The sequence below is a fragment of the Ranitomeya imitator genome, chromosome 1 (assembly GCF_032444005.1).
Source record: "Ranitomeya imitator isolate aRanImi1 chromosome 1, aRanImi1.pri, whole genome shotgun sequence".
NCBI lineage: Eukaryota > Metazoa > Chordata > Amphibia > Anura > Dendrobatidae > Ranitomeya > Ranitomeya imitator.
This window is the reverse complement of record NC_091282.1, coordinates 16,119,237-16,139,600: the sequence shown is the minus strand read 5'-3', so window position 1 is coordinate 16,139,600 and position 20,364 is coordinate 16,119,237. Positions and strand designations below refer to the sequence as shown.

Genomic DNA, 20,364 nt, shown 5'->3' with positions numbered 1-20,364 from the left:
CTGCAGCTATAAGATTTCTGGCCAGATTCCAGCAGTGAGTCTGTCTGCTGGAAGCCATGTGAGTTTGACCTGAAGGGCTGTACCTAACCAGTCCTAATTCATTGGGACAGATGGAAGCCCACTAGCCTGGTTGCCTGAACTGATATGAACTGAGCACATGTAAGTGTTACTTCTCATTTAACACCTGTATATTTTATAATTACCTTGTACATATTTGCAATTGTCTCTTTTGTAACATCCTTGTAATATTTTTCGATAAACACTGCCTTAAAATAATTTATGGACACGTGGAAGCTGGGAAGGCATACGGGACGCGGCGCTGCTCTCTGCTGGAGCCGGGTTCCTTTCATCTCAGAATCTGCGGCGGTGGATGGTGCTGGTGAGCGCGGCGGGGTGCCTGCACGCAAGAGCTGTGAGGACTGACAAGTGGCGGTACGTGCCTGGGGCAGCGGCCATCAACTTCGTGCACACCCTGACAGATAGGGAAGTTGCACTTTTAATCTTATCAGCGGCGCTGGGCGGTGAGTGTGTGCCTGAAGAAGGGTGGTGCAGCGTGTGCCCTGAGAAAGTGGGACCTGCGCTCCCCTTATGGTAACTGTGGAACTGCACGGCTTGTGTGTTACAGCGGCTATCTTTATATACCGGATACCCTAAGCTGCCTTCCCAGCGGACTCTTGTCTTATAACTTTGGGCTTCATAGTACAAAACTAGAAATCGGAATATAACTTATCCATAACTACCCCTGAGGTCACTTTGTGAGATCCCCTTGTGAGTACCCACCATGCAGCACTCTAGTGGAGCAACGGCTGTAGAAAAATAAAAAAATATGCCAAAGACGATCCTCATGATAATGTGTGCAATCTTAGAAATAATCCTGCACCATCCCAGCGTAATGGTCGCCCCTCTGATAGTAATGAGGAGGGAGGAGAGGATGAACTGACTTTTAAACAGGCATCAGAGCAGTTGATGCAGGCTATCTCCCTCACTAGATCATCTCTTACGGAGAAAATAGAAGATGTGCATACTGAGGTGGGACGCCTGCGACATGACATGCAAGCTATGAGAGGGCGCATCTCAGAGGTTGAAACAAGGGTGTCTCATATAGAAGACACTATCACCCCTATGGAAGCTAAACTGACTAAAGCTGCTGGATCCGTAAATGCCTGGAAGCAAAAGGCAGACGACTTGGAAAATAGACTGCGCCGCAATAATATCCGAATTATAGGTCTCCCGGAGCGGTCGGAGGGTCAGGAGCCTGAGCAGTTTCTGGAGGAATGGCTTAACCCCTTAGTGACGGAGCCAAATTTTTGAAATCTGACCAGTGCCACTTTATGTGGTAATAACTCTGCAATGCTTCAACATATCCCAGTGATTTTGAGATTGTTTTTTCGTGACACATTATACTTTATGATAATGGTAAATTTAGGTCAATATGTTTTGTGTTTATTTATAGAAAATATCAAAAATTTGAGAAATATGTTAAAAAATTAGCAATTTTCAAAGTTTGAATGATTATTCCTTTAATACAGATGGTCAGACCACAGCAAACCATTAATAAATAATATTTCCCACATGGCTGCTTTACATCAGCACCATTTGTAAAATGTTGTTTTATTTTCTTAGCATTTTAAGAGGTTTAATAATGTAGCAGTAATTTTTCATTTTTTCAAGGAAATTTACAACATTTATTTTTTTAGGGAACTATCCATGTTTGAATTGACTTTAGGGGTCTCAAATATTGGGAAACCCCCAAACGTGATACCATTTTAAAAACAGCACCCCCTGACATATTGAAAACTGCAGTCAGGTAGTTTATTAACCCTTCAGGTGCTCTACAGGAATTAATGCAAAGTGGTATGACAGAAATGAAAATGTGCATTTTTACCACCTAAATGCCGGTAACTTCTGAACAGGTTACAACAGCCGACAGACTCTAAGGCCGCTATTTGGTCGTGAATTGCAATGGCAAACATCAGGACCCCACAATCATGATCTGAGGGCACCAATTAGGATAAAGAGGAAGCCCCCACACTCTGTTAACCATTTATAATGATGTAGTCACTATTGACAGCAGCATCTCAGGGGTTAAACAGATATGTACAGTGCAAACACTGATCGTGGCTGATACAGCAAGTTGTCAGCTATAGTGCACAGCCGACAGCTGCTGGATTGTCACCTGTATGGGGAGGCTATTCTCTTATATCTCAGGTCAGTTAAAAGACGTATTGGCGGTCATTAAGGGGTTAAGTCGTCATTGGGAGATGGATTCTCCTCGACATTCTCGGTGGAGGGGGCCCATAGGGTCCCGACGAGACCTCTTCCTCCTGGAGCTCCACCACGGCCTTTCCTGGCACGTCTCCATAATTGTAGAGACAGAGATGCCATCCTTCGCTTGGCGCGACACAAGGGCCTCATTAAATTCGATAATGCTACCATATCGATCTTTCCAGATTTTTCCATGGAACTTCAAAAGCAGCGGGCACGATTTATGGATGTCAAGAAACAACTTAGAGATAAGAACATCGTCTACTCCATGCTTTATCCAGCCCGGCTTCGTATCGTCCATAAGGGCTCCTCCTTATTCTTCACGGACCCAGCGGAGGCGACCGAGTGGCTGCGGTCTCGCGGTGGGTCGAATGCAGAAGACTCCTAGCCTGGGTTCCCTGATTAATGGCAATACAGATAGAGCTTTCTGTCTGGGTGCGGAAAATGTCAACAATACCGGACACTGAATCCAGTGAGGGTATCCCCTTTTCAATTTGACTGTGGGTGTATGGAAATATACTCCCCTACTGTTCAAGTTTTGTTTAGTTCGGTTTTATGTAATAGTTTGGTTGTTTACTAAATATGGTTGCCTCTAATACTAACTCTTTGCTCTGTGTGATGCCGCTGAACTGCACCCGAACAATAATGATATGCATTAATTCCCCCTTTAAGAGTAAACATGGGGGTTGAACTTATATGTATGACCTGGAACATACGAGGTATAAAAACCCCTCGAAAGAAAATGAAGGTATTTTCGCAGATAAAAAGATATCACCCTCATGTTGTAGCACTAATAGAGACACATTTAACAAGAGACACGGCTCGATGTATGCAAAAGCCATGGGTACAATGGTCCCTACACGCATTCCACACTAGCTATTCAAGAGGGGTCTCTCTGCTGATACACAGATGGGAGGCCAAGGAGGCGAGACGTGATCCAGAGGGTCGTTTCATGTTTGTGCATGCATTTATTAACTCAAGAGAGTATGTGTTGTTATGTATCTATAACCCCCCTCCTGCTAACATGTCAATCCTACGTATGGCTCTGGGTTTCTCCTTAAAATATCCGGAAGCCAATGTTATTTGTATGGGAGACTTTAATTTAATTATGAATCAATCCATGGATAGATTGAGATTGGACGACGTAGCATCAGGGGAAGCTCTACCTCAACACCCCTTTCAATTAGCATTGTTTATGGAAGGGAGCGGGTGGCTAGATTTATGGAGAATAAATCATCCAAAAGTTAAAGGGTACACCTGCCACTCGTCTACTAGGCAGTCTCTATCTCGAATAGACTATATATTTGGGTCGGGTGGTTTGGCATTACGGGTGGATAGCATTGAACATGGTAATCGGGGGATCTCAGACCATAGCCCAATTATTCTTAAACTTAAATATGGGCAATCCGATAACAACAATAGGTCCTGGAAATTGAATCACTTCTGGTTAAAATTGATAGACTCTAGTGATAGGACAGTTGATCAGTTGAATGGTTTTATGCTAACACATTCGGAACTCCAAAACCTTGGGTTTATTCTGGGATACCCTGAAGGCATACTTGAGAGGATGCTTGTCTTCTACTATTTCCTATATCAAGAGGGTGACGGCGAGGGAGGACAAGGAGATAGAGCAAAGATTAAAAGACTCGGAGGCCACTTATATAGCCAATCAGTCCAGCAGTAATAGAATGGAGTGGCTTACTTCCCAGAGACTATATACCCAACATGCAGACGCTAATTCAAAACGCAAATTATTTTTCACTCGTCAGTCCTATTTTGAGCTGGGGAATCAGGCCAGCACACTCCTGGCCTTCTTGGTGCGTCAGCATAGCACCTCCAACACAATATTGCAGATCCGGGGGTCCGATGGCTCATTGGTGTCCTCTACTGATGGAAAATTTCAGGGCTTTTATGATTATTATACTTCGCTGTACAAGTCTAATAGTGGTTTTGATGTTGATGAATGCTTGGATTATTTATCGGATATAACATTCCCCTCGCTAAGCCCATCCCAACGAGCCCTTATGGAGGCTGAATTTACTCTGGAAGAGGTAGAACATGCTATAGCAGATATGGCTACTGGGAAGGCCCCGGGACCTGATGGGTTTCCCATTGAATTTTATAGGAAATACCGTGATAAATTGGCACCTATGTTGCTGAAGGTACTTAGGGGAATATGGGAGGGAGAATCTGTGCCCGAAACGTTTTATGATGCTAATATTATCGTGCTCAGGAAGGAAGGGAAGGATCCTCTGGATTGTGGATCCTATAGACCAATTTCTTTGGTGAATGTGGACTATAAAATTTTTACTAAAATTCTAGCTACTAGATTGAATGCGATCATATTAGATCTCATACACCCAGATCAAACCGGTTTTATGCCCGGGAAAAATACTTCTATTAATATCAGACGGGTGCAATCGGTCATTCAATATAGTTCACTAGAACCGGATAACAAGTGGGCATTGGCGTCGCTGGACGCAGCCAAGGCTTTTCACTCCCTTGAGTGGTCCTTTTTAGTTGCATATCTACGGAAATATGGGTTCGGGAATAAATTTCTGAGAGGGATAGGTACACTATATGCGAAGCCTGGGGCACATATGGTGGTAAACGGCTCTATATCTGCACCATTTTCCTTGCATAGGGGAACTCGCCAGGGATGCCCTCTCTCCCCAGCTCTATTTGCCTTGGCTATAGAAGCCTTGGCAATACGGATGAGGTCCTCTGTAGACATTAAAGGGATACATATTGCTGATCGAGTGGACATTATTGGTCTTTATGCTGACGATATGGTGGTGTTTATGGACCAGACAGAAGATACATTACCAAAAGTAATAACAATGTTTGTTAAATTTAGTAAGTTTTCTGGCCTATATATAAATTGGGATAAGTCTGCTCTGATGCCTCTCTCCCATACCCCAATGCCATGTCTTGAAACCCTCTAGCTGCTGCCCCTTGTCTCCAATTTTAAGTACCTTGGAATACATATGTCTCAGCGCAGTCACCTAGATCTTCATCTCAATATATATCCACTACTGGACGTGGTTAAATCTAAATTTGCTACCTGGGACAAGCTCCCGCTATCTATGGCTGGTCGTATCAACCTGATCAAAATGATATTGCTCCCAAAATTGAGCTACTGTTTTCAACATAGTGCCGTCTTAATACCTAAATCTTTTTTTGCAACCCTGAATTCCCTTACTACATCTTTCATATGGGGGAAGGCTAGGCCTAAACTTAAATTATCCACCCTGCAGAGACCCAAACAGGGGGGCGGGGCGGCCTTGCCGGACTTCTATCTGTATTACCTTGCTGGGCAGGCTAAAATGATAAATAAGTGGATGCCCGGGAAATCTCTTCCTAACTCTGAAAGCCATATATTACATTCAGCTAAAATTGATTGCCCGCTGGGTTTTTTAGAGATGGAGAAAATTGCCGTCCCTCGTTTGCTTCCTTTGCTCCGATTGGCATGATCGATATGGAGGCAAATTAAAAAAGTAACAAAATTTGTCGATATAGCAGCCGAAATGCCGCTATGGAACAATGGCTATTTTCCGGGATTATTAGGCCACCCGTCTACTGAATTTTGGATATCGTATGGTGTCCTCACAGTGAGTGATATACATAGCCTGGGGATTTTTGTGTCCTTTGAACAATTACAAAATACTCATAATATCCCGAGATCTCAATTTTCCGGTACTTACAATTAAGATCTGCTTTCCAATCATAAGTACGGAATACAAGTGCAAGTCGAGCTATTTCAACTCTACCGTTAATAGGAATTCTCAATTCACAGGGTCCTCAGGGACTTATTTCCTCTTTATATACCTGTTATCCATAGGCGGAGAATCTACCATAGATTCAATTAAGGGAAAATGGGGGAGGCTACTTCCAGATGCTCTGGGAGAAGAATGGGATGAAATCTTGGAATCTCCAACTAAGGTCTCCCCATCAATCAATAATAGGATGATCCTACTGTATATCATATCAATCCTACTTGACCCCGACTCGTCATTTTAAAATGGGCCGTCTTCATTCATCAGACTGCTTGAGATGTCACTCCAGTGACGCAGATTTTATCCATATGATATGGAAATGTCCTGTTGTTTTTCAATATTGGAGAGAGGTGACGGTACTATTGACATCCTTGGTGTCGATCCCTGTTCCACTTGAGCCACTGGTATGTTTGTTTGGAGTATGGGAGGCGGAGGCTTGGGACCACCACACGGGAATTTTTTTGAGGGAATCGCTGTTTATGGCGCGAAAGGTGTTGGCAATGCGTTGGATGGGAGGTTCTTGTCCATCTCTTAGAGCATGGATTGACTTAGTGAACTCAATTATTCCGTATGAGCGGACGCTGTATCAAAATAGGGGTTGTCCAACCAAATTTGAGAAGATATGGGGAAGATGGAACTCATCCTGTCATACTGTTTAGGTCAAAATAACTCAGTATACGCATAAGAAAAGGGTGTACGATTTGGACATTATTTACTCACAGGGCGGAATCTATTTAGAACTCTCCTGCAAGAGGCACTATGTTAGTCTTAGAGGCTTTATTAGAAGTTAGTGTAGTTAAGGTTCAAAATAAGACGTTAATGATCAACATGCACAGTTTATTATCTTTATAATATTTTATACATGGCTATGTATGATAATTTTCTGTAATTAATGGATAATGATGAATACAAGCAAATGTGTGTATGATCTATCCTGTAATCAATAAACGAATTTAAAAAAAAAATCATTTATGGAGTATAATATTTAATATACTAGATTCGTTCTCCTGTTCTAAAACGTACCCTGTCTCCTGAAGGGAATTACGCTACTGTTTTGGGTTAGCTTCGTTTAATCGAAGCTGGTGGCAGCTTACCGTGTGCAGGCTTTTGGGTGTTGTCGTAGCGACTGCGGCGTTGATAATTATTGTTCCTGCTTGAGTGGGAGTAGTTAATCGCGTCGCTGCAGCGTGCCCAATAGCCAGTACATAGCAGGCAGCCTTTCTAGCGACTAATTACCCAAGGTGCAGTACCTAATCTGACCTGAGAGTAAGGGGGGGCGCCAGAGATCTGCAAGTTTCAAGGGGAACTGTAAGCGGGATATACATAAATCCCTGCAGTTCGTGGTATATTGAAGAGCAGTGGGATACCTAAAATAAGCCCCTGCTGTAAACTAAGAGGTCAATAGCCTTGTGTGATTTTTCATCACATTGTGGAGTGGAGGGATAACTAAGATAAGCCCCCCTGCACATGTGATAGCCGTCTGTTGGCCTAAAGTCACCTCGATCCGTGACGTAGGGGTGACGGTCACGGTGTGAATCGTGACAAATTAGTGGCAGCGGTGGGATATTAGAGCATTAGTGTTTTGGTTTGAGCATTCATTCATTCATTCCTCTCACTAACAACTTGCAGAAAGTTCTTGCGAGGATTCTGCGCAAATAAGTTTGGAGAATGAACTCAGTGTTTATTAGTCTTGAGACAATTGTGTACTGGTAATTATCCCCTCCCTTTCTTTTTTTTTTTTTTTTTTTCTGTCCTATCTTTTATTTGGCAACCATGGTTGTGCTGGGAGAAACCTTTTATGAGCAGCAGACCAGAGACACCCTTATTGCCTTATGCAAGTCACAGCACATGGACTTTGCAGGCAAAAACAAAGCCCAACTGGTCACAGATCTGGTGCAATGGGAAGCCGCTCTAGACCACTCTCAGAGCCCAGTGGCCGCAGAAGCCAGCACGAGCAGAGGTGATGCAGCAGAGGTCCAACTACTGAATATGGGCCCGACTAGCAACCAGGGCGAATTGGACCCCCACCTGCAGGCGGCCTTGAAAGAATTCCCTACTGACGACCATGAGGGACGTCGGCAGCTGATCCAGCAATACCGGCAGGAGGCCGAGGCCCGAGCCGAGCAAGAGGGCCAGGCCCAGCGAGCCGAGCGGGAGGCTGAGAGAGCCGAGCGCCAAGCCCAGAAGAACATGAACTGGAGATGCTCCGGCAGGGGGGGGGGGATGCCCTCCACCGCCCAGAGCCGTGAGCCCAGCAGCGCTCAGATACCTAAGCCCCGGCCCGATCACTTCCCTGTTATGGAGAAGGACGGGGACTTGGACACATTTCTGCGGGCCTTTGAGAAAGCCTGCAGACAGTACCGGCTGCCTACAGATGAATGGGCCCGATACCTGACACCAGGGCTGAGAGGCAAAGCTCTGGAGGCGTTTGCTGCCCTCCCTCAAGAACAAGATGGTGACTATGAGGCCATCAAGCAGGCTCTGATAGCCAAGTACCAGCTTACACCCGAGGTGTACCGTAGAAAGTTCCGGACCCCCCAACGTGGCCCACACGACAGTTACAGTGATGTGGTGCATGGACTGGGGACCCACTTTGACCAGTGGACCAAGGACTGTCAGTGACCACCTTTGCACAGCTGCGAGACCTGATGATCAAAGACCAGTTCTTCCATCTTTGCCCAGCTGAGGTGCGACAGTTCGTGATGGACAGAGAACCCAAAGACGTGACGAAAGCAGCACAGATTGCCGATGCCTATGAGGCCAACCGTAGATCGGAAGTGCGGAAGCCAGTCACCACCAGCTGGAGAGGGGGTAAGCCTGCAACCAACGCCAGTACCCCTGCCAGCCAACACACCAGACCTACCACCGAGCCTCGCCAGTGTTACCACTACAAGCGGCCTGGTCATATCAGTACCTACTGTCCAGACAAGCAGAAGAACCTCCCAGCCAAGGCTCCAGGGCCTAATGCAGTTCTTTTGGTGGGTGGTGTGGTTGGGAGGGTGTGTGACAACGTACAGCACGTCACGGTGGGAGGCCATGTTGCTACACGCCTCAAGGACACCGGGGCTGAACGAACCCTCATCCGACCCGAACTGGCAGCCCTTGAAGAAATCATTCCGGGGAAATCCCTAACTGGCTTCAGGAAAACGGCCGCCACGATCTCCATCTGCGCACGTGCAGCATCCCGCGGCCATTTTACCGGAAGCCCGGGAAGCCGAGCACTACCATCTGCGCAGGCGCGGCCTCCGGAAGATGGCCACCGCCAGCGCTAATCCATACTATAGCGCAGATCGCGCTCTTTTTCTTCAGCTGCCCAGTGGATTGTGCAGCTGGGCATGCGCAAACCACTACGCCACCAACGGAAAGATGAGCAAGAACTGGGGGACAAACAGGGATGTCACCACGCCCATATGACCAGACCAGCGTGAGTGACAGCCCAAAACGGCGACTTTACAAAGGTATTTCGGCAGCATAGGGGGTAATAAAGGCACAAAATATACACTAATGTAAAGCACAGCTCTGCCCCTATTTAACGCTATTTTTATCTCATCTTCAAAAAACGGGGTGACAGGTTCCCTTTCAAGCTTTACACCCCAACAGAAAACATTTCCATTGATGAGTCCCTTGTAAAATTCAAAGGAAGACTGCAGCTCAAGCAATTTATTCCTTCTAAGAGGGCAAGTTTCGGAATAAAGCTCTATAAAATGTGCGAGACTTCAACCGGATACACATCAGCTTTTTGCATTTATGAGGGGAAAGATAGCCAACTAAACCCACCAGGATGCCCTCCTCATCTGGGGACATCTGGAAAAAATTTTGGGCAGCTGATAACTCCATTATTGCATAAAGGCTACGATCTGTATGTTGACAACTACTACACCAGCATACGCCTATTTTAAAAGTCTGGTTGAACATAACATGGGGGCTTGTGGGACCATTTGCAAAAACAGTCAGGGGTTTCCACAATCATTGGTCAATGAAAAGTTCCAAAAGGGCCAGTCAGGGGCTTTACGCAATGGAGAGATGCTTGCCCCCAAGCACAAGGATAAAAAAGTTATTTTTATCCTGAGCTCGATCCACACAGATACCACAAGGGCCACTGCAGACCAACAGGGATCCACTACTTCAAAACCTGTGTCTGTCATTGACTACAACAAGTATATGGGGGGTGCGGACCTTCTAGATCAGGTTCTGCAAGCCATACCAGGTATCAAGAAAATCATATATCTAGTATAAGTTAGTCATTTATTTGTTTCAGGTGGCCACATATAATTATTTTGTGTTATACAAAAAAGCCAGAAATGCAGATACTTTCCTTGATTATCAGGAAACGGTCATTGAAGTTCTTAAGTAAATAAAAAAAGTTTTTTCAGCTCATCTGTCCACTCTGTGCATGGCTGCCATCCCAGGAAAATCCAACAAGTAGTAAAAAATCCAGCACCAAGAGGTTGCAGTCCAATAAACTTTATTGCAAAAATCTTCATTAAAAGCATGGACAACCGAGAATAGAAAAATGGCATAAATAGCAGGGGTCTGAGACACCGGTTTACGAGTTTCAGGGCCAAATATGCCCCTTAGTCATAACCTAGCGTTATACCAGTGAGTCAGGGTTTATATAACCACCTCCAAAGACTTCTCGCGAATATCCTTCATCCTCTGGAATTCTGTGTCCCAACAAGTCTATCAACCACATTCGGATCCTTCAGACGGAACCTGAAAACCCACCTCTTCAGGAAAGCCTACAGCCTGCACTGACCCAGCTGCCTCCTCACCACTACCGGAGATACCGCCTCACCAACACCGGAGCTGCTGCAACCCTCAACCTATTGTCTCCATCCCCACCATCCTGTAGAATGTAAGCCCGCAAGGGCAGGGTCCTCACCTCTCTGTATCAGTCTGTAATTGTTAGTTTGCTTACTGTAAGTGATATCTATAATTTGTATGTAACCCATTCTCATGTACAGCACCATGGATTCAATGGTGCTCTATAAATAAATAATATAAGACGCCCCATCACATGGTTCAGTTATTTCACACCCACAACATTAAAACTCTTACCAGTACGAAAATACAAACTTAAACCCAACAATATCATGCGGTGAACAATATTAATAACACAATATTCTATCTGTGCTCTTATTTACACCGGTGGGATGGGCGGTCTCCATCATCAGGATCCAATGGGTTTCTCGGCTATGAAGTTTGTCACCAAGCTCCACCCATTCTGGGATTACTGACCCTTTTCCATTCCGAAAAACTGGAACCAGCTCAAATCGCCACCGTGCACCTGATAAAATGTTTGGATACATTAGGTGAATCTCTGGTCACTGATCCCTGAAGGGCTCACTGAGGCTGCCGGAGATCTCGTTGTGCAGCCGATATAGGAGAGATCACAGATACTGCAGGTAACCATGTATATGACATGTATTGCTGCAAGTCATAAAGTCACCAATAACTATTGTTTCAGGCCTCACTTAACACATTGCTTGGAATTTCCTGCATATTTACATGCTCCACATTTGCCTCCGCAGCTGATGAAACCTTTAGTAGACAGCCAGGACGCTCTACTAGGACCATCCATTACCAGACTAGGGGTTAACAGATTACGAAGGGTGGGAGCTCTCCTTGTGGAGAATAAACCCCCTCCTGAAGAATACTCTCCAGAGCAGGATCGTTTCTGAGCATTGGCACTGACATTTCTGAGATTCCTAAACTTATGAGTTATCTGAACAATAATAACTAACCTTTTTTTTTTTACCCACACCCATAATAAAACTAGCATCAGTTTTTTGGAATTACTGATCTCTGTGGATGACAGGAATAAGGTAAAAACTACTTCTTTCCGCAAGGAAACTATGGGCAACATCATTCTGAGAGCTGATTCCTGTCATCCCAGACATGTGAGGGTTAATATACCTAGGGGAGAATTACAAAGATCTAAAGAATCCGCAGTGACCATGAATTCTATATTCAAGAGAGGAGAAATTTGTGAATGCTGGAGGGAAATAGGGATTTTTGTGTACTCACCGGAAAATCTTTTTCTCCGAGCCACTCATTGGGGGACACAGGACCGTGGGTGTATGCTGCTGCCACTAGGAGACTGACACTAATAAATACAAAAAGGGTTAGCTCCTCCTCTGCAGTATACACCGCCCACTGGCTCCGGATAATACCAGTTCGTAGCCAAGCAGTAGGAGATTAACAAGATTTAACCGTAGTAACAACATGTCGAAGACTAAAACACTCATCATAATGAGCGTCTCGGAGAAAAGGATTTTATGGTGAGTACACAAAAATCCCCATTTCTCCATCGCCACATTGGGGAACACAGGACCGTGGGACGTCCAAAAGCAGTCCCTTGGTGGGGAATAACAACTCAACTGTAAACTTATGGCACCTGCTGTCTACAGGTGCGCAACCGCTGCCTGCAGAATACGCCTAACCAGGCTTGCATCTGAGGATGAACAAAACGCACCAGCCCATTTCCTCAAGTCAACAATGGGCCACACTCCAAATACAATAAAAACATATTGACTACCGGATAGAAAACCTTCGTCACGAAGTGTATATTTTAAAACACAATCTTTATTAACATACCTAAAACATACAAATATATAATAGTGCCTCACAATCAGATGAAATACTCAATCAAGGTGAGCGGCACGATTTACAGGTAAGTACTCTTTAAATATATTTTATAATTGAGGCTACACTACAGTAAGGAAATGTCCCTCCCATTTGACCATACCAATTATAGTTGCTCTTCACACAAATGGTTAATCCTCATAGACAGAGAAGCCCGAGATCACTATCTCGGAGCAGAAGGTATAATACTAGGAACCAATCATATTGCACATAGGAGCCGTGCTCCCTTCCTCATATCTACTCCACACACACAGGGTTAATCCCCATAGACCAAAAAAGCCCAAAATCAATATTTCAGTGCGGATAGTATAATACTGGGATGTTGAAAACCATCAGAGGGCGACCTCTGCTTCTGCACCAATCGAAGAAGATCCTCCAGATCCGATGATAGATGCGCGATGACTTGGCTTTCGGGCATTGATCAAGGTGGAAACTACCTCATGGGAAAAACCTGCTTGAGTCAGAATCCAGGATTCAATAGCCATGCGGTCAAACACAGGGCCCCTGAGTTCTGGTGGTAAATCTGGCCCTGAGAAAATAGATCTGGATGATCTGGTAGGCGCCAAGGAACGTCTGCGAGGAGCTGGACCAGCTCTGCATACTACGCCCTGCGAGGCCAATCCGGGGCAATGAGAATCACAGGGACATCCTCTGTCCTGATCTTCCTGATTACTCTGGAAAGCAGGGACAGTGGGGGAAATAAGTAAGGGAGGCAAAACTGACTCCATGGAAGGACTAGCACATCCGCCCCAATTGCTCTGGGGTACAGGGCTAAAAACTGAGGTACCTTGGCATTGAACCAGGAAGCCATCAAGTCTACGTCCGGAGTACCCCAACGAAGGCAAATCTGTTGGAATATGTCCTGATGGAGAGACCACTCTCCTGAGGCAAGACCTTGCCTGCTGAGGAAATCCACGGCTCAATTCTCCACTCCTGGAATGTGAACGGCCGATATGACCGAGTGGTTGTTTTCGGCCCAGCGAAGGATGTGCTCTACCTCGCCCATTGCAGCTCTTCTGCGGGTTCCCCCTTGATGGTGATATAAGCCACAGCCGTGGCATTGTCCGACTGGATACAGATGGGGCGACCTGCTAGGAGATGATGGAACCGCTTTAGGGATAGCCGAATCGCACGTATCTCCAGGATATTGATGGGAAGACGAGACTCGTGATGAGTCCAGGTTCCCTGCGCAGTGTGATGGCGAAAGACCGCACCCCAGCCTAGGAGGCTGGCGTCGGTAGTGAATACCAGCCAATGGACTGGGAAGAAGGACCTCCCTTGGAGGAGAGAGGAACGGAGCATCCACCATTGGAGTGACTGCTTGACCCGAGGAGAGAGAGGACACGGTCGAAGGAAAAGGGACTCCCGTCCCATGCGTCCAGCAGAGCATGCTGTAGGGGATGGAGGTGCAGTTGTGCAAATGGAATTGCCTCCATTGCAGCCAACATCTTCCCGAGAATCCTCATGCCGAAACGGATGGAACAAGGGGACGGCTGAAGAAGCTTCCAGACCCCCTGTTGAAGAACCAGGACCTCGTCCTGAGGAAGAAACACCAACCCTAGGGAGGTATCCAGGGTCATGCCCAGGAAGGAGATCCGTTGAGCTGGAACAAGAGATGACTTTTTTAGATTGATCAACCAGTCCAACCGAGAAGAGTATCCAAGGAAATGCGGATGCACTCCTTGCAGGATCGGAAAGATGGGCCTTTGACCAGTAAGTCGTCTAGGTAGGGAAGCACGACTAGACCTCGAGAATGCAGAATGGCCCTGACAGCCGCCATGACCTTTGTGAAAACTCTGGGGGCGGTGGCGAGGCCGAAAGGCAAGGCCGTGAACTGAAAATGTTCTTCGCCGACGGCGAAGCGAAGGAACCTTTGATGAGGTGGGAAGATTGGGATGTGGAGGTACGCATCCCAGATGTCGATGGATGCTAAGAATTCACCTTCTTCCATCGAGGCAATGACGGAACAGAGAGATTCCATCCTGAAATGACGGACTTTGACTAATCTGTTCAAGAGCTTTAGGTCCAGGATGGGCCCTACTGTTCCATCCTTTTTGGGGACCATAAACAGATTTGAATAAAAACTGTGGAACTTTTCGTCCTCTGGGACAGGGACAATCATTCCGTCTTGTCTGAGCGACTGAGTGGCCTTGGAAAAAGCCCGAGCGCGCATTCCTGCTTTGGGAGGGCGGGTAGCGAAAAACCAGGTTGGAGGGGGGGGGGGCTGAAGGAAAAAATCGATTTTGTAACCGGAGGACACCAGATCCCTGACGCACTCGTCGTGAACGACTGCGAGCCAGACATGACGAAACAACAGAAGGCGTCCGCATACTTTGCTAGTGTCGTCCGGAAGAGATTGCGAGTCATTTAGAGGAAGACGGTTGGGGTCTGGATCCCCTGGACCTAGACTGTGTGGACCAGCCCCTCCAGGAATGGTTGTGTCTCCCCTTTTCCTCATAGTTTGTAAGCTTGCGAGCAGGGCCCTCATTCCTCCTGGTATGTGTTTTGAACTGTATTTCTGTTATGCTGTAATGTCTATTGTCTGTGCAAGTCCCCTCTATAATTTGTAAAGCGCTGCGGAATATGTTGGCGCTATATAAATAAAAATTATTATTATTATGGTTGGTCCTGTATGGAGCCTGAGGGCTTTTGTCTCTGCCGGCGCGGCGCCCCGAGCCAGGGGAATTGGCTGAGGAATGTCATACGTAAGATCCACGAAAGTCGGAACGGTTGTCTGAACCTCTGATGGGGAAGGGAACTACTTCCTCAAGGTGGTGTCTGAAATCAGTTTGTCCAGCTTTTCACCAAATAGAAGGCCACCGAGATATGGCAGAGACGTGAGGGACTTTTTAGAGACGGAGTCCGCTCGGCAATTTCACAGGCATAGCGCTCTCCTAATCGCCACAGCGTTTGAAGCCGTAAGTGCAGAGCAGTTCGCCGCGTCCAAGGAAGCGTTTAATAAGTAATTGCCCACCAGGGAAATTTGATTTGCTAGCTCCGCTAAGTCAGAAGGAAGATCACTGCTTTGTAAGGCCTGGTGCAGGGAGTGTGCCCAAGAAGTCACAGCTTTGGCTACCCAGGTAGCAGCGAAGGAGGGAAAGAGTGCCGAGCCTGAAGCCTCGAAAGCTGAGCGAGTGAGACTGTCAACTAGGAGATCTGTGGGATCTTTGATCAAAGATCCGTCCGGCACGGATAGGACAGTTTTTAGAGGACAAACATGACACAGTAGCATCCACAGGAGGGGATTCTGTCCATTGTTTGCGGAGATCAGGAGAAAAGGGGTATTTGGACTCCAGAGATTTCTGGCTCTGAAAGCGTTTGTCTGGACGCTCCCTATGTCCCTGGACTATGTCTGGGTGATTGGCGAACACCCTGTGAGTACGTTAGGTCCTTTTAAAAGACACCGAATTATCCGTACTGATGGTCGCCGGTTCCTCATCAACCTGAAGGGACTGGTTGACAGCCTCGATGAGACTATCTATAGTGCTCTGATAACCTGGCAACTCCAGATCTAGAGGCCCGTCAGACTCAGGATCAGAGTTCTGGTCGGAAGAGGTGCTTGGGGAGCGGGAAGCAGAGCTAACGGACGCCGAGGCACCAGAGGGCCTGGGGGACGAGCTACGGACGCGCTTCATAGATGACCGCTTGTGCTTAGAATGAGAGCGGCCCCTGCAGGCTGAAGATTCCGCAGCCGTAGGGGAAACATCCTGAATATGCGGATTAGTGGTCCGGCTCCAGGTTGGATCCTGGAGGGACTCGATAGCTTTGGTCAAAGAAGCCATAGATTGCGAAAGTGACAAAGCCCACTCAGGGGGACTGGTCACCGCAAGCTCGTTTGCGGCGGGGGGCTCCTGAGCTCATTTAGGGTCACAAGCATTACAGAGCGGAGCAGTATGCCCGCTTGGTAGCGCAGCCTGACAGGAGGTGCAAGAAGTGAAGAACACTTTTTGCAGACTTTTTGGGTTTATGCAGAGACATGTTGTCAGTTAACCTCCGTGCAGGGCTGTGGGGCACCTGTGCAGCTAGTGAGCGGAGCACTGTTTGCAGGAGTAGAAGGGCCTGTGTTAAGTGTGCAGCGCACCTTCCTAGGTCCTGTGTCCGGATGCCGCACTGAGACCGGAGAGGGACGTACTCCTTGATTTGGTGGCGTTCTGAGGCTCCAGAGAGACACCGGGAGCTCTATCTTCTGTCCAAGATGGCCACCGAGAGTTGAGAAGCGCTGAAGCGGTGGGCGGGGCCTCGCGAGTGACGCGGCTATGAGCGGAACGCGGCCTAGCTGAGGCTGAAGCCGGGGACTAAATTAGCGATGCCCGGCCGCGAAATGCGGCCGAGCCCGCGGTGGGCTTGGGAGCCCCCCCACCCTATCAGACTCACCGCTTGTGGTCCTTTTCAGGTGAGGTACGAGGGAAGGTGCAGTCAACCTCAATCCACCCCCCTCTTGATGAGGGGGTGGAGAGGGACTGAGGAGCTCCATGCAGCACCGCTGTTCCACAGTGGTGGTGCAGAGGGAGGGCGGCCGGACTGCTCAGGGAAAGTGCCTCTGTGTATCCTAAGGGTTCACTCCCCTAGGATTTCACAGGGCCAGTTCAGGGCCGAACATCCGTCGCAGGAAAGGGTATGGGGAGTAAACTCGCCATGCTCGCCTGTTGGTGTTTCGGGGGAGATCGGCCCCCTTAACCCCTTCATGACCCAGCCTATTTTGACCTTAATGACCTGGCCGTTTTTTGCAATTCTGACCAGTGTCCCTTTATGAGGTAATAACTCAGGAACGCTTCAACTGATCCTAGCGGTTCTGAGATTGTTTTTTCGTGACATATTGGGCTTCATGTTAGTGGTAAATTTAGGTCAATAAATTCTGCGTTTATTTGTGATAAAAATGGAAATTTGGCGAAAATTTTTAAAATTTCACAATTTTCACATTTTGAATTTTTATTCTGTTAAACCAGAGAGTTATGTGACACAAAATAGTTAATAAATAACATTTCCCACATGTCTACTTTACATCAGCACAATTTTGGAAACAAAAATTTTTTTTGCTAGGAAGTTATAAGGGTTAAAATTTGACCAGCGATTTCTCATTTTTACAGCGAAATTTACAAAACCATTTTTTTTAGGGACCACCTCACATTTGAAGTCAGTTTGAGGGGTCTATATGGCTGAAAATACCCAAAAGTGACACCATTCTAAAAACTGCACCCCTCAAGGTGCACAAAACCACATTCAAGAAGTTTATTAACCCTTCAGGTGCTTCACAGCAGCAGAAGCAACATGGAAGGAAAAAATGAACATTTAACTTTTTAGTCACAAAAATGATCTTTTAGCAACAATTTTTTTATTTTCCCAATGGTAAAAGGAGAAACTGAACCTCAAAAGTTGTTGTCCAATTTGTCCTGAGTACGCCGATACCTCATATGTGGGGGTAAACCACTGTTTGGGCGCACGGCAGGGCTTGGAAGGGAAGGAGCGCCATTTGACTTTTTGAATGAAAAATTGGCTGCACTCTTTATGCACCATGTCGTGTTTGGAGAGCCCCCGTGTGCCTAAAAATTGGAGCTCCCCCACAAGTGACCCCATTTTGGAAACTAGATGCAACAAGGAACTTATGTAGATGCATAGTGAGCACTTTAAACCCTCAGGTGCTTCACAAATTGATCTGTAAAAATGAAAAAGTACTTTTTTTTCACAAAAAAATTCTTTTAGCCTCAAGTTTTTCATTTTCACATGGGCAACAGGATAAAATGGATCCTAAAATTTGTTGGGCAATTTCTCCCGAGTACGCCGATACCTCATATGTGGGGGTAAACCACTGTTTGGGCACATGGTAAGGTTCGGAAGGGAAGGAGCGCCATTTGACTTTTTGAATGGAAAATTAGCTCCAATTGTTAGTGGACACCATGTCGCGTTTGGAGAGCCCCTGTGTGCCTAAACATTGGTGCCCCCCACAAGTGACCCCATTTTGGAAACTAGACCCCCCAAGGAACTTATCTAGATGCATATTGAGCACTTTAAACCCCCAGGTGTTTCACAGAAGTTTATAACGCAGAGCCATGAAAATAAAAAATAATTTTTCTTTCCTCAAAAATTATTTTTTAGCCTGGAATTTCCTATTTTGCCAAGGGTAATAGGAGAAATTGGACCCCAAATGTTGTTGTCCAGTTTGTCCTGAGTACGCAGATACCCCCATATGTGGGGGTAAACCACTGTTTTGGCGAACGGCAGGGCTCGGAAGGGAAGGCACGCCATTTGGCTTTTTAAATGGAAAATTAGCTCCAATCATTAGCGGACACCATGTCGCGTTTGGAGAGCCCCTGTGTGCCTAAACATTGCAGATCCCCCACAAATGACCCCATTTTGGAAACTAGACCCCCAAAGGAACTAATCTAGATGTGTGGTGAGCACTTTGAACCCCCAAGTGCTTCACAGAAGTTTATAACGCAGAACCATGAAAATAAAAAAAATTCTTTTCTCAAAAATTGTTTTTTAGCCCGCAATTTTTTATTTTCCCAAGGGTAACAGGAGAAATTTGACCCCAAAAGTTGTTGTCCAGTTTCTCCTGAGTACGCTGATACCCCATGTGTGGGGGTAAACCACTGTTTGGGCACACGTCGGGGCTCAGAAGGGAAGTAGTGACTTTTGAAATGCAGACTTTGATGGAATGGTCTGCGGGCGTCACGTTGCGTTTGCAGAGCCCCTGGTGTGCCTAAACAGTAGAAACCCCCCACAAGTGACCCCATTTTGGAAACTAGACCCCCCAAGGAACTTATCTAGATATGTGGTGAGCACTTTGAACCCCCAAGTGCTTCATGGATGTTTACAACGCAGAGCCGTGAAAATAAAAAATCATTTTTCTTTCCTCAGACTTTTTGAATACAAGATTGGCTGGAATCAATGGTGGCGCCATGTTGCGTTTGGAGACCCCTGATGTGCCTAAACAGTGGAAACCCCTCAATTCTACCTCCAACACTAACCCCCCCACACCCCTAACCCTAATCCCAACTGTAGCCATAACCCTAATCACAACCCTAACCACAACCCTAATTCCAACCCTAACCCTAAGGCTATGTGCCCACGTTGCGGATTGGTGTGAGATTTTTCCGCACCATTTTTGAAAAATCCGTGGGTAAAAAGCACTGCGTTTTACCTGTGGATTTACCGCGGATTTCCAGTGTTTTTTGTGCGGATTTCACCTGCGGATTCCTATTGAGGAACAGGTGTAAAACGCTGCGGAATCCGCACAAAGAATTGACATGCTGCGGAAAATACAACGCAGCGTTTCCGCGCGGTATTTTCCGCACCATGGGCACAGCGGATTTGGTTTTCCATAGGTTTACATGGTACTGTAAACCTGATGGAACTCTGCTGCGAATCCGCAGCCAAATCCGCACCGTGTGCACATAGCCTAATTCTAAAGGTATGTGCACACACTGCGGAAAACGCTGCGAATCCGCAGCAGTTTCCCATGAGTTTACAGTTCAATGTAAACCTATCGGAAACAAAAATCGCTGTACACATGCTGCGGAAAAACTGCACGGAAACGCAGGGGTTTACATTCCGCAGCATGTCACTTCTTTCTGCGGATTCCGCAGCGGTTTTACAACTGCTCCAATAGTAAACCGCAGTTGTAAAACCGCAGTGAAATGCGCAGAAAAACCGCGGTAAATCCGCAGCGGTTTAGCAC

General features: G+C 46.5%; 1 protein-coding gene across 1 annotated transcript in view; it reads right to left on the bottom strand.

Moving 5' to 3' along the window:
- Positions 1–20,364, bottom strand: part of LOC138657425 (zinc finger protein 665-like) — an 88,450-nt gene that overhangs the window by 5,392 nt on the left and 62,694 nt on the right. The gene's annotated exons all lie outside the window — the stretch shown is intronic.